The following is a 9,876-nucleotide window of genomic DNA, read 5'->3' as shown; positions in this document are numbered from 1 at the left end:
AGACTACAAGAAAATGGCTGCATGACAATTTACATAACTTGGGTACAAGAAAATGGCCGCCTGACTATAAACAGCAGCTACAGGAAAATGGCCGCCATTGTATGCAGAGAGACTACAAGAAAATGGCCACCGCTTAGTGTCTGTTACTATGGTAACCCGTGGCCATGTTTCCTCCATACACGGTGTTTACAATGTGATCTCCACCGGACTGACACCCTGGAGGGAGAACCGTCAGCGAACATCCGGGGTTTTCATTCTACACCACGGGCTCCGCCCACCATCTTCTGCCTTTCACTGCCCCTGGACCCTGGGGGGGGGGGCGACTCTCTTTAAGGAGGAGACTGAAGTTGATACAGAGGTAAGGGGGGGCTCTGATGGGGATACAGAGGTAAGGGGGGGCTCTGATGGGGATACTGATGTAAGGGGGGACTTTGATGGGGATACTGATGTAAGGGGGGACTCTGATGGTGATACTGATGTAACGGGGGCTCTGATAGGGATACTGATGTAAGGGGGGCTCTGATGGGGATACTGATGTAAGGGGGACTCTGATGGGGATACTGATGTAAGGGGGGGGACTCTGATGGGGATACTGATGTAAGGGGGGACTCTGATGGGGATACTGATGTAAGGGGGACTCTGATGGGGATACTGATGTAAGGGGGGAATCTGATGGGGATACTGATGTAAGGGGGACTCTGATGGGGATACTGATGTAAGGGGGACTCTGATGGGGATAGTGATGTAAGGGGGGGACTCTGATGGGGATACTGATGTAAGGGGGGACTCTGATGGGGATACTGATGTAAGGGGGGGACTCTGATGGGGATACTGATGTAAGGGGGGGACTCTGATGGGGATACTGATGTAAGGGGGACTCTGATGGGGATACTGATGTAAGGGGGGGACTCTGATGGGAATACTGATGTAAGGGGGGGCTCTGATGGTGATACTGATGTAAGGGGGGACTCTGATGGGGATACTGATGTAAGGGGGACTCTGATGGGGATACTGATGTAAGGGGGGGACTCTGATGGGGATACTGATGTAAGGGGGACTCTGATGGGGATACTGATGTAAGGGGGGGCTCTGATGGGAATACTGATGTAAGGGGGGACTCTGATGGGGATACTGATGTAAGGGGGGAATCTGATGGTGATACTGATGTAAGGGGGGGGGGCTCTGATGGAGATACTGATGTAAGGGGAGAATCTGATGGGGATACTGATGTAAGGGGGGACTCTGATCAGGGGTGTTGAAAGAACTCCTTGTCCTGGGACTATATCGGGGCCCCAATCTGCTTGTCCAGATATAAAATGCTTCTCAGCCAATCGGTGTATAAATGGGCGGAGATATCAGGAATGTCGGGTTTATGGCGACTTAAACGTGTAATAATATTTCACCATTGCGCTGTATATCCCCTCCCCCTCCCCCGCCTCTCTCCAGCACCGCACCCGGGGACTAGCAGGGAGGGGAGACACCCTGCAGTGTAATGAGCACGGATTGGCTGCTCCTCAGGAAAGGGGCGTGTCCAGCTTACCTTTTATCCCTTTCACTGCCAGAGACGTTTTTGCATTTTTTTGTTCACGTTTAAAACAATAATTTCCGTCCTGAAGATGACACAAATCCCCCCAAACACCGTATATTTCCTGAAATCAGAGACCCCAGAGAATGAAATGGCGGCAGTTCCGATGTTTTATGTCGCATGATAATACCGCAAAATGTCAGTAAAACCTACAAGTAAGTTCATTTTAGGGCACAAAAAGCAATAAATGACAATATTTTGTGTAAAGTATAAAAGCCGAGGTCGCAGCGAGTAAATAGATCCCCAACATGTCAGACCTTACATTTGTGTGCGCTCGTGAAATGGCGAGGAGCGTCAGCCCCCCGTATTCTCTATAGGTGACACTTCTAAAGCCCCTCATAGGACATCAGTATAGTGTACGGAGGGGGTCTGCTGCTAGAATCATCGCTCTCATCCTGCCGTGCGCGGCGATATGTCACATGTGTATCGCCATCAACGTTTTCATGCGCAGGCGCCCCGGCGTGTGTTTGTACGTTTCTACGTGCGTATATGTGGGGGGCTCAATTTTTTGGGGGGTTGTGCTTGGGTGTAACTTTCATTTTTTAAAATTAAAAAAACACATTTTTTTTTATTCTTTTTTTTTCATCACATAGGGGACCTCTGTGATGATTTTTGGTGACAGGTTCTCTTTATTGAGACATCCGAGGTCTGAAAGACCCCCAATGCCCCCCCTGTGCTCCCCCCACATTGCACCACATTACATTCTTTCCTGGCTTCCATGGCCGGGAATATCTCAACGGGGACCCGGAAGTGACATCATAACGTCACTTCGGAATCAGGACAGGAAGGGTAGGGGACGTGTCCGCTCTCCTCCCTCCCCTCTAGCCAATGGCGGTGAGCCGGTCCCGGGCCCTCAGATTGGCAAGCAGAGCCCGTGAGACCTGAGTGCTGCCACCTGACAGGTGAGCCCGCTGCTTGCCCACCGAAGGGCTGAAGGTTGAAAAAAAACGACCTGCCCGGCACCCAGAACTACATATCCCGGCATCGGGCGATATAAATTCAACATCCCTGCTGATGTAAGGTGGGAGGAGCTCAGATGTAAGCGATGTGTCATGATTGGATGTAATAACAAGGCGGAGACATGATAGAAAAGGGGGCGTGGCTCTTGTTTTCCAATAATATACTGGAGAGGGAAATGTATAGAAACAGAATACAATGTACTTCCCAGATGATGATCTCCCCCATACTCCTCCCCCACAGAGACCTCCAACCAATCACAGCCTCTCCAGCAGCTTCTCGTTGCTTTTTGGAGATTATTTGTTTTTTGTTTTGTTTGTTTTTTTCATAAAAATATATTCCAACACAAAATGTATTTTATTTTCTGTTTGATTCAGATTCCTGTGTGACTGCGGAGGGGAGGACGCAGCTCCGAACTCAGGGTGACTCCTCCTCCAGGGCGGCCATGATTGTGGGGAGTCCGAAGAGCGATATTGGGGAGGAATGTGACACCTGAGACCCTGAAGCAGAGAGGTTGTCCTGGGAGCCGTGGATGGCGTGACGTGGCGTGATGTGACGTGATGTGATGTGACGTGGTGTGATGTGACGTGGTGTGATGTGACGTGGTGTGATGTGACGTGGTGTGATGTGGCGTGATGTGATGTGGCGTGATGTGACGTGGTGTGATGTGACGTGGTGTGATGTGACGTGGTGTGATGTGGTGTGATGTGACGTGGTGTGATGTGGCGTGATGTGACGTGGTGTGATGTGACGTGGTGTGATGTGGCGTGATGTGACGTGGCGTGGTGTGACGTGGTGTGATGTGACGTGGTGTGATGTGACGTGGTGTGATGTGATGTGGTGTGATGTGACGTGGTGTGATGTGACGTGGTGTGATGTGATGTGGTGTGATGTGACGTGGTGTGATGTGACGTGGTGTGATGTGATGTGACGTGGTGTGATGTGACGTGGTGTGATGTGATGTGGTGTGATGTGACGTGGTGTGATGTGACGTGGTGTGTTGTGACGTGGTGTGACGTGGTGTGATGTGACGTGGTGTGGTGTGACGTGACGTGGTGTGATGTGACGTGGTGTGATGTGACGTGGTGTGATGTGAAGTGACGTGGTGTGATGTGACGTGGTGTGATGTGATGTGGTGTGATGTGACGTGGTGTGGTGTGATGTGATGTGACGTGGTGTGATGTGATGTGACGTGGTGTGATGTGACGTGGTGTGATGTGGTGTGATGTGGCGTGGTGTGATGTGGCGTGGTGTGATGTGACGTGGTGTGATGTGACGTGGTGTGATGTGACATGGTGTGGTGTGATGTGATGTGACGTGGTGTGATGTGATGTGACGTGGTGTGATGTGACGTGGTGTGATGTGGTGTGGTGTGATGTGGCGTGGTGTGATGTGGCGTGATGTGACGTGGTGTGATGTGACGTGGTGTGATGTGACGTGGTGTGACGTGGTGTGATGTGACGTGGTGTGATGTGACGTGGTGTGATGTGACGTGGTGTGACGTGACGTGGTGTGACGTGACGTGGTGTGATGTGACGTGGTGTGATGTGACGTGGTGTGACGTGGTGTGATGTGACGTGGTGTGATGTGGTGTGATGTGACGTGGTGTGATGTGACGTGGTGTGACGTGGTGTGATGTGACGTGGTGTGACGTGGTGTGATGTGACGTGATGTGACGTGGTGTGATGTGACGTGGTGTGATGTGACGTGGTGTGACGTGGTGTGATGTGACGTGGTGTGATGTGGTGTGATGTGACGTGGTGTGACGTGGTGTGATGTGACGTGGTGTGACGTGGTGTGATGTGACGTGGTGTGATGTGACGTGGTGTGATGTGACGTGACGTGGTGTGATGTGACGTGGTGTGATGTGACGTGGTGTGATGTGATGTGACGTGGTGTGATGTGACGTGGTGTGATGTGACGTGGCGTTGGGCTTGGCTGTCTGGTGAGTTTTTCAGTAAGATTGGTCCCGCAGTTACAGGTCTCAGAAGGCAGCAGGCCAAGAGGGGGGTGAACTTCCACTTGGATCCCCTAGGTGTCGCAGTGCTGTTCCCCAGTGCCCCCCATCCAGGTTCTAGCACTGTGACTCCAGCTCCTGCAATATGGAGCCCACGCTGGGTGTGGCGTGTGGTTGCCCATGGCAACAGCGTTGAGGCCGGTCCTGCAGTCCATGTACAGCGAATGCTGCCTACCGAGGATTGTAGCAAATTTAAAGAGGAACTAAACCCTCCTGTGCTTCACAGCCAAGGAAGCCGCCATCTTAGCCTCCCGGTGCCAGGGTGCTGCACATGTGATCAGTTATGTCACCGCCCATTTGATGGCTTGACAGTTCAGTTGAGAGCACAAACAACTGTGACCGTTATCATTCATAGCATGCCTTGAATGCAACCATTTTGGGTAACATGTAAATCAATGGGTGTACTGCCCCTTTAACCTCTTGTCTACCAACGTCCTGGTATATGAGGGGTTAAAAACCGTCATGGCTGCTATTGCAGCTTCACCTGGGGGAGGGCCAACTCTCCTAGCAACCAGGGAGGTGGAGCTGCAGGGGAGGTGTGGCTCAGAGTTGCTGCCTGTCGGGAGTCACCAGGAGAGGAGCTCCTTGATGGGAGGTCGGCCGGTTCCTTGGTATGCGGTCAGTGGGGGTCATGGTATGGTGAGTACCGCAGGTGATGATGTCGGCTTTATCTGCAGGGCCGGTTCCCACTACAAGCATGTCTGCCGTCTCCCCCGGCAACGGTAAGCCAGTTCCTGTTATGCCTGCAAGGGGGAGCTAAGGAGCTTGTGAGGTCTGCTACCATTCTTCCTTATGGCCCCATGGGTGGAAGGGCAGATTCAAGTGGAACAAGGGGATTGGACAGATCCCTCCCTATCCCAACGCACTCCAATGAAGGTGGGCAGTGGGAAGACCGCCATTAGATGGTGGAACTGCTAGGAGAGGAGACTGACAGTAAGACTGTCCGCTGTGAAGTGGGGTGACCCCAGTTGGGAGACCCGCTGTAGATCCTGAGAGAGTCTTACCTCTGTACAACGCCCTGTGTGGCGGGGAGGCAAGAACTAGAAATATCCGTGCAATCCGGATGTCGGTGACTGATGGTGGAAATGTGAAGATCGCTGCTGCTGGGAGGACACCGGGGTCAGGAGACCAAATGCTGAGGTGAGGTTGGTGGGGGTGACCACTGACAAAGACGTATCATCCCCCTGGCAACCGTATCTAAGGCGGTAGAGGTGTCCTTGGAAACTTCCAGGTCAGAGCCAGAGGTTACCCAGGACAACTGTGGCGCCGCCCTGGTGGGTGAGAATATTTCCACCAAGAAATGTGAAAGTCTTTCTGTGTATTTTTGAAGAGCCAGAAGCTCCTAGTTATGAGACGGTGTGACAGCCGCCCGCCATTGAGGAAAGTACTGGTGGGGTCAATGGAGATGTGGATGTCTATAGGGGAGGTGTGTGGGACAGACATTGTCCCTGGCAGGACGGTGGAGAGGGTCAAGGTAGCCGAGAGGACTATAGTAGATATGACGCAACGCTCTGGGAGAGGACCGCGCTATTGTGGCCGCTGAAGACGAGATCGCCTCTGGGGAGGTCCTTTAACCCCTCACCTACCAGGCACTTATACCCCCTTATTTACCAGGCCAATTTTCAGCTTTCAGTGCTGTCGCACTTTGATTGACAATTGCGCGGTCATGCAACATTGTACCCATATGAAATTTTGATCATTTTTTTCTCACAAATAGAGCTTTCTTTTGGTGGTATTTAATTGCCACTGGGCGCTTTACTTTTTGCGCTATAAATAAAAAATTGCCAAAAATTTGAAAAAAAAAAAAAAAGTTTCTTTGTTTCTATTATAAAATTTTTCAAACAGGTAATTTTTCTCCTTCACTGATGTGCGTTGATGAGGCGGCACTGATGGGCACTGATAGGCGGCACTGATGGGCACTGATAGGCAGCACTAAAGGGCACTGATAGGCAGTACTAATGAGGTGGCACGGATAGGCGGCACTGATAGACAGCACTAATGAGGTGTCACGGATAGGCGGCACTAATATGCAGCACTGATAGGTGACACTGATGATGGGTACTGATAGACGGCACTGACTGGCATCACTGCTGGGCACTGACTGGCACAACCACTGGGCACTGACTGGTGGCACTGACTGGCAGCACTGCTGGGCTGCACTGGTGGGCACAGGTGGGTGGCACCTCTGGGCACAGGTGGGTGCATTGCTGGGCACAGGTGGGTGCATTGCTTGGCACAGGTGGGGGCACTGCTGGGCACAGGTGGGCGGAGCTAGTGGGCGCACTGCTGGGCGGAACTTGCGGGTGGCACTGCTGGGCACCGATCATCAGGGCACTGATCATCAGTGCCCTGATGATCGGTGCCGATCCCCGCTGTGACAACTGCCAGTTCTCGGCAGTACTTTCCTCACGATCTGACAGTGTGAGGAAAGTGCAGCCGAGAACCGGCACTTGCATTTCCCTCTGATCAGCGTGTCATTGGACACCGCTGATCACGTGGTAAAAGGCCGCTGTGATTGGCCTTTTACCACATCACGTGATCAGCTGTGTCCGTAGGACACAGCGATCACGGAGATCGCCGGGTGTGCGCCCCCCGGGGCGCGCAGGAGAGCGCGTTCTGGGGGGACGTCATATGACGTCCACTCAGAACTGGCCGGCCGCAGTGCAGCCGTCATTCGGCTATCTGCGGTCGGCTACTAGTTAAGGCCCGGTTCACACCTATGCGTTTTCTTAGTGTGTCTTGCAGAAACGCAGTACAGTCCATGTACCATGGTTTCCTATGGGACGCATTCACATCTATGATCTTTCAGACGCAGCGTTTCTAGAAAGGGTCAGGGATTTGTTTTCCCCCGAAGCAGATTGCGTTTTTGATGCAACAGACTTCAATGGAGGCGCACCAAAGACGCAAGTGTTGCCTTATTTATGCATTTTCTGGACAAACAGAAAGTATTGAGTGCGATTTTGATGCGACTTTACACTCTCTGGAACTCAAAGTCGCATCAAAGTAGTGCAGGAACCTTTTCAAAGTCAATGATGCGACTTTGAGTGCCAGAGAGTGTAAAGTCGCTCCAAAGTCACACTCAATAATTTCCTATTCAAAAGAAAAAACTGCAAAACGTTCAAAAATGCAGAATGTACAGCAAAACGCTCCGGAAAAATGCATCAATCACACCACGCGTAGGCGTGAGCCAGGCTTTAAGCATTTCGCTGCCAGACACGTGTTTAAAAAATATTTTTAGGCCCGAAGATTAGTCCAAACCCCCAAATGTTATATATTTTCTGAAAGCAGACACCCTGGAGAATAAAATGGTGGAGACTCCAATGTTTTATGTCACACATATTTATCAGGTGCAAATTTTCAGTAAAAAAATATATTTAAGTTCATTTTAGTGCATATATTATTTTATACAATATTTTATTAAAATATAAAAACTGAGGTTACACCGAGTAGATAGATACCCAACATGTCAAGCTTTAACCACTTCAATACCGGGAACTTACACCCCCTTCACCCCCAGGCCAATTTTCAGCTTTCAGCGCTCTCACACTTTGAATGACAATTGCGCGGTCATGCAACACTGTACCCATATGACATTTTTATTGTTTTTTTTCACACAAATGGAGCTTTCTTGTGGTTGTATTTAATCACCACTGAGTTTTTATTTTTTGCTAAATAAAACAAAAAACACCTGAAACGTTTGAAAAAAATGCACTTTTCTTTGTTTCTATTCTAAAATTTTGCAAATAAATAACGTTTCTTCATAAATTTAGGTCAAAATGTATTCTGCTACTTTTCTTTGGTGAAATTAATAAAAATAATAATTAAATTTTTTTTTCAAATGTTTCTATTTTTTTTTTTTTTTTATTTTATTATTTTTTCTTTTTTTACTATTTTTTTTTCAACATACTGTAACCAAAGCAATGCATTGTTACCATAGTAACATGGAACTACTCTGGGCAAGTGATCAGGATTTTTTTTTTTACACATTATAATTGCTAATACCGATGTATTTCATTGATAATTGCAATCATTGTTACTGAATGAGACGGATTCATTCAGTCTTTTGTTGTGATTAGCTGTGATTGGGCAACGCTGATCACATGGTACAGATGGGCTGTGAATGGCCCTGTCTGTATCATGTGACTGCTTTGATCAATCACATCTAACAACATAATTGCATACAATGGATGGCATGACAGGAAGCCGTCCATTATATACAATTGATATGTGATCTGCTGTGATTGGTGACGGCGGTCACATGACACTGGCAACGGGCCGGTGTAGTGATATGTCATTGGTTGTGTCCCGTGGACACAGCCGATGACAGATCGTGCCCCCGCAGCTGCATGCGCGGCTCGTTTTGACAGGACATCGCCCAGTCACAACGGCGAGTGTCCCGCCCGGCCCTCTCCTGCTATTGGCCAAGCGGGAAGGTGTTAAAGTGGTGTGCGCCAGTAAGATGATGAAATTTAATACCTTATATTTTCTGTTGGTGACACTTTAAAAGCCCCTACAGGTCATCAGTTAGAGATAAATGTGAATAATGGGCCTAGAATTATTGCTCTCCGATGTGCACGGCAATATGTAATGTGTAGCGCAAGCAATGTATTCGTACATAGCCACCCCCAATGGGTGTGTATGCATTTGTTTTTGTGGGCGGGGCGGGGCAGGGCAGGATCCGCTTTTTTTGGGGGGAGGGTTTTAAGTGCTTGGGTGTAACTTTATTTTTTGACACTTTTTTCCTTCAAACTTTATTTTTATCAACAAGACAAATTTGCAACAGGTTCTCTTTATTAAACTCGGAATAGACCCTCTGCACTCTGTTATAACCTTTTGTAGCAAACTTTGCACAAAATAGGGATTTTTAGTTCACACATATTGCAATACATGTTTATGCCGGTCAGTCCCTACTCTACTCTGCAAAATACTTACCTGCTTAGGTCAGTAGATATAGTGACTGTATGTGGCAAATAGACACAATCTGTAGTACAGTCACAGGTTCAGATCTGGTCACTGACCTGCAGTGTGCAATAGAAATAGGTTATACCTGTGTGCTCAAATCCAAACACTTTCTACATATATATAACCTATCAGGTGTAAAAGTGACCATATGATAACCCGAAAAATTCTGGATGATTCCGCTGCACACTGCTATGTAGCCTTTCTAGCAAACTTTGCAATAAAAAAAACAGGGATTTTTAGTTCACATACATTGCAATATGTGTTTAAGCCGGCCAACTGCGTCAAAGTAATCCCTCTCTGGCCAGTCCCTACGCTACTCTGCAAAATGCAGATTCCTTAAATAAAATCCCTAAAA

At 48.9% G+C, this 9,876-nt stretch overlaps 1 protein-coding gene across 1 annotated transcript in view; it reads left to right on the top strand.

The window, feature by feature from the left end:
- The first annotated feature begins 228 nt into the window (after positions 1-228).
- LOC149435321 (gastrula zinc finger protein XlCGF66.1-like) overlaps positions 229-9,876 on the top strand; it is a 47,657-nt gene continuing 38,009 nt past the window's right edge. Inside the window, exons 1-2 of the mRNA XM_089662789.1 lie at positions 229-358; positions 2,920-2,964. The gene's annotated coding sequence lies outside the window, so the exon portion shown is untranslated. The remainder of the gene's footprint in view (positions 359-2,919; positions 2,965-9,876) is intronic.

This window comes from Staurois parvus, unplaced genomic scaffold, assembly GCF_062004578.1.
Source record: "Staurois parvus isolate SC_StPar_1 unplaced genomic scaffold, SC_StPar_1.0 ptg001542l, whole genome shotgun sequence".
In the NCBI taxonomy this organism is placed as follows: domain Eukaryota; kingdom Metazoa; phylum Chordata; class Amphibia; order Anura; family Ranidae; genus Staurois; species Staurois parvus.
The sequence above is the reverse complement of the archived record's forward strand: the minus strand, read 5'-3'. Positions and strand labels throughout refer to the sequence as shown.